Source organism: Piliocolobus tephrosceles, chromosome 3, assembly GCF_002776525.5.
Source record: "Piliocolobus tephrosceles isolate RC106 chromosome 3, ASM277652v3, whole genome shotgun sequence".
Lineage (NCBI taxonomy): Eukaryota > Metazoa > Chordata > Mammalia > Primates > Cercopithecidae > Piliocolobus > Piliocolobus tephrosceles.
In genome coordinates, this window is record NC_045436.1 from 131,883,752 (window position 1) to 131,889,155 (window position 5,404).

The following is a 5,404-nucleotide window of genomic DNA, read 5'->3' on the forward strand; positions in this document are numbered from 1 at the left end:
CTATATTTGTTCTAGAGATATAAAATATTAGGGTTTGCTTACGACCTTAGTGTCAAGATGTGTTCAGATGTACGAACGGAATGGGTGTCTATTGGGTACACTTGGTGTGAGTTTTTTTTTTTTTTTTAAGAGACGGGAATCTTGCTGTGTTGCCCAAGCTGGTCTAGAACTCCTGGGCTCAAGCAATTCTCCTACCACAGCCTCTCCAAGTGCTGGGATTACAGGCATGAGCCACCACACCCAGACGATGTGAGAGATACACTTGATGTGAATATTGTATTTTATTGAATGGCCTGCTTTTCAGACTCATATCTTGTCATGACTTTTACAACTTCTGCTACTCCCTCTGTCCCTCAGGAACCTAGCTAATTTCTTTTTTTTGAGACGTAGTCTAGCTCTGTGACCCAGGCTGAACCTCACAGCCACCTCAACCTCCTGGATTCAAGCGATTCTTTTGCCTCAGCCTCCCAAGGAGCTGGGACTATAGGCATGAGCCACCGTGCCCGGTTAATTTTTGTATTTTTAGTAGAGATGGGGTTTCACTATGCTGACCAAGCTAATCTCAAACTCCTGACCTCAAGTGATCCGCCCTCCTCAGCCTCCCAAAGTACAGGATTTACAGGCGTAAGCCACCGTGCCTGACCTTGCTAACTTTGTCTTTCAGTCTTTCTGGTTCTACGTTGAAAGTTACTTTGAGGAAACATTTGATCTTGCAGACTGGGCAACCTTGTGAAGCAAAAAATGCCAACTATGTGCCAGGCAATATGCTAGATCCTAGGGATACTGCAGTGAGCAAGGTAAATATGGTTCTTTGGCCTCAGAATTATAGTCCATACAGAGTGAGATAACCCTTAATTGATTGCATCCTCTTAGAACGGGGTCCCCAACCCTGGTACCGGTCTGTGGCCTGTTAGGAACCTGGCAGCACAGCAGCAGGTGACTGGTGGGCCAGTGGGCAGTACGGCCTGAGCTCCTGTCAGATCAGCTGTGGCATTACCTTCTCACAGAAGCTCAAACCCTATTGTGAACTGGGAATGTGAAGGATCTAGATTGCTCACTCCTTATGAGAATCCAATGATAAATGTAATGAGCTTGAATCCTACTGAAACCAACTGTCCAACTCCTGTGGAAAGATTGTCTTCCCTGGAACCGGTCCCTGGTGCCAAAAAGGTTGGGAGACCACTTATAGGAGATTCTGTCTGCTTCTGAGCACTGATAATCAATTAAGGATTATCTCTATATGGACTGTAATTCTGAGGCCAAAGAACCATATTTACCTTGCTCACTGCAGTATCCCTAGGATCTAGCATACTGCCTGGCACACAGTTGGCATTTTTTGCTTCATATTCCTTACCTAATCTGTGAGTTCCTTGAGGGCAGAAACTGCCCAGCTCCTGATATGTCATATGGTCCCCGGCCATATTTTTGTCTGGTCCTTGCAGTATATACAATGCAAACAGCATGAAAGGTGGCTTGAACTGTAGGTGCTGGAGGGTGTAATTCTTGTCAATTGGTAAAAATCACGAGAAGAGCTTTAGACTTTTACTGACTAGAATTGTCACAGGTTTCAAGCCAGTTATGTTTAGATTTCAGGGGATGGGAGCTCCAGATGACAATGCTGTGTGAGAAAATTGGGTATACCCAACCAACATTTTGTTGTATTTTGTTATTCTGAGAAAATGTAGATTCCACTGTATTCTCCAAAGGTGTTTATATCCACTATCCAAGTTAAGAGCCACTGCACTAGTAGTACTTTTTAGAACATTGACTTTATATAAGAATTGGTAATTTTGGTTTCTGTATCATTCTGATCCCATATATTTTGTAGCTTTTAGAAATGCTCCGAATTCTGCTGCTGTGGACTTGTTTCTATCTCTTATGTCATTTTAATGGAGTTTTGTGGCAAACAGCCTATAAATATGGGGCCTTACCTGCTGTTTTTGAAACAGGAATCTTCCAGACCAGAGTGGCGTTTTTTTTTTTTTTTTTTTTTTTAATAAACAACAAATTTACATCTCACATTGTGAAGGATGGAAAGATTGTGTGGTGAGGTCCCACTCACAGATGGCATCTTCTGTTTTCAGATGGTGGGAAAAACACCAGACTGAGCTCTTAAAGCATGTATCTGATGCCACTTTCCTACCCTCCTGATAAAATCCGAACTACAAAGACTAGCAGTAAGGGCTTTTGTGATCTGGCCTCTGCTTGCCACCTCCCCAACTCACATAGGTCTCCTTACTCATTTCCTAGACCCCTTGCATGCTATTCACTTCTAACTTCTGTGTAGTTATGTGTCTCCCTACCTCCTGGAATCTGCACTTTTATTCATTTGACAAGTGTTTGAATGTCTTGTATATGCCAGTGCCATGTATTACACCAGTTGCTGGGATACAACTGACAACAAAGAAGACAGCCCAGTGTAATAAGAAATTTATTTTCTAGTTGGGAGAGATGGGTAATATGTACTATGGTAGCAATAAGTTTGCTGAAGAAAATTATGTAAAGGTAAGAGAGATTGAGTATAGACTGGAGAATTAGTCCTTTTCATTCACAGTATACAATTGTTTTCTAGAGATCAGAGAGCCCTTCCTACTTCTGTGTATTCACAATACCCTATTGTTAATTCCATATTAAGACTTAATATAGTGTTTTGAAATTGTCTGCCTCTGAGACTCCAACATTAATTGAGGGCAGAAGGTTAATTTTGTTCATCTTTGCATTCCGAGAGTCTCACATATACATAGTAGGCTGTATTCGTTCTCTAAAAAACACAGAACCAATAGGATATGTGGAGATTATGAGAAATTGGCTCTGCAAAATGGAGGTGAAGTCCTACAGTCTGCCTTCTGCAGACTGAAGGCCCAGGAAAGCCAGTGTAGTTCCAAACCCGAAGGCTTGAGAATCAGGGGAGGCAATAATGTAAGTCCTAGTCTGAAGGCCTGAGGACCAGGAGCACCAACGTCTGGGGGCACGAAATGGATGTCCCAGCAGTTCACCCTTCCTCCCCCTTTTTGTTCTATTTAGGTCCTCAATGGATTAGATGACACCCACCCACATGGGTGAAGGCAGTCTTTACTCAAGTCTACTGATTCAAGTGCTAGTCTCTTCCAGAAACACCATCACAGATGCACCTAGAAATGTTTGACCAGCTATCAAGGCATCCCTAGCCCAGTCAAGTTGACAGAATTAGCCATCTCATCAGTATCCATAATGTATTTTTATATTAATGGATTTAGCCATTTATGATTTGAGAAGCTTCTGTGTACAGTATCTTTTTTTTTTTTTTTTTTGGCAATGGAGTTTCACTCTTGTTTCCCAGGCTGGAGTGCAATGGCTTGATCTCAGCTCATCACCTCTGCCTTCTGGGTTCAAGCAATTCTCCTGCCTCAGCCTCCCGAGTAGCTGGGATTACAGGCATGCACCACCATATCTGGCTAATTATGTGTTTTTAGTAGAGAGGGGGTTTCTCCATGTCAGTCAGGCTGGTCTTGAACTCCTGACCTCAGGTGATCTGCCCACCTTGCCCTCCCAAAGTGCTGGGATTACAGGTGTGAGCCACCACACCCGACCGCATCATGTACAGTATCTTATGGTATCTTGTCCACTCAGAGGCAAGCAGAAGAAATATTTAGCTCCATTTTATAACTTGATTTCCATTCCACTATTTTCATTGTACTGCAATGTGAGATTAACAATTCCACCCCAAGTATTTTGAGGTGTGGGAAGCTGGATGTAAAAACACCATTAAAAACAACTCTTTTCAATGGCTTCCTAAGGTTGGCTGGGCTGAAATGGCAGTTTGTGGATGCTCCATGGCACATTACACTGTCCCTTTCTTCATATTTTTAGAAATTAAATCAGCTGATGGCAATATTGAATTCCAGGTAATTTTCTTTCTTTTTGAAACAGAGTTTTGCTCTTGTTGCCCAGGCTGAAGTGCAATGGCACAATCTCGGCTCACCACAACCTCCGCCTCCCAGGTTCAAATGATTCTCCTGCCTCAGCCTCCTCAGTAGCTGGGATTACACGAATGCGCCACCATGCCTGGCTAGTTTTTGTTATTTTTTAGTAGAGATGGGTTTCCCCATGTTGGTCTCGACCTCCTGATCTCAGGTGATCCGCCTGCCTCGGCCTTTCAAAGTGCTGGGATTACAGGCATGAGCTACCATGCCCAGAGAATTCCAATTTTCATGGTGAATGAATTCCACTCATACTGTTCTTCAGTCTGCCCAACAGATATTACATAACACATTTGTGTGCCATGATGGGCCTTACATATATTGATTCATGTAATTCTCACAACTTTATGAGGTGGTATTAGTCCGATTTTCACACTTCATGAAATTGAGGCACAAAAGTATGTCAGGCCTCTGCTCAAACTGAGTTTTCCTGTAACACTTCAGTGTGGCCTATAGGCCCTAAGTGATCTAGCCTTTTCTTATATTGTCTTCCACTCTCATCCTTGTTCACAGAGCTCCAGCAATTCTCATGTTTGGAGGTCCGCAAGGCAAAACTCAACTTTATTTCCCGTTCCCTTAGTATGGAAAGCTATTTCCCTATCTCTGTGTGTCTTGCTTTTACATCATTGCTCTGCTTTCCTCAAAAACCTTCCCCTCTTATCCCCATCACTGTCCTCATTTTGATTCTTCATATGCATTTATCCTTTCCTGATTTTATACTGTTTATCTTTTTATGGTTTTTATTCCCCTCTAAAACATAAATTCCATGTGGGCGAGGGCTTTGTTCAGTCCTACTTTCCTAGGCCCTAGAATCAAACCAGTATTGGGTGAGTGGATACTGAATGAAGCTTTGTCTTTTAGTTAGTTTCAGTGGTTAAATCTCAGAAAGCTTAACAGCAATTCTAAGCATGTCTTTATGATAAAAGGTTAAAAACTGTATTATTGGGATAATTTTTCTCTTTTTATTTATGTTTACCTACAAGTCCGTGGAAAGTATACTCAAAAGATAGCAGACCAGGTAGGCTTAAGTTACTTTTACAAAACAATAGAAATACCTTCAAATATTTAGCACTGATGAACTTACTACTGAGAACATGTGGACTCTATTAAGAAACTAATGATGAAATTCATAATTAGGCATGGTGGCACATGCACCCACCTACTCAAGAGGCTGCAGCTTGAGTCCAGGAGTTGAAGGCTGCAGGGAGCTATAATCATGCCACTGTACTCCAGCCTGGGAGACAGTGAGAACTTGGCTCTTAAAAAAAAAAAAGAAAGAAAAAACATTGATAATGACAATTTATAATGGTCAGTCCTATCTACCAGTCTAAATGAGTGTTTAAAAATTTTCATATACTGCACAGAAGTAGATGCAGTCTTAATGCTAGGTAAGGGTAAACAAGCTGAAATAGCAGCCAGTGACTTCAGAGACCATGAAACCAAAG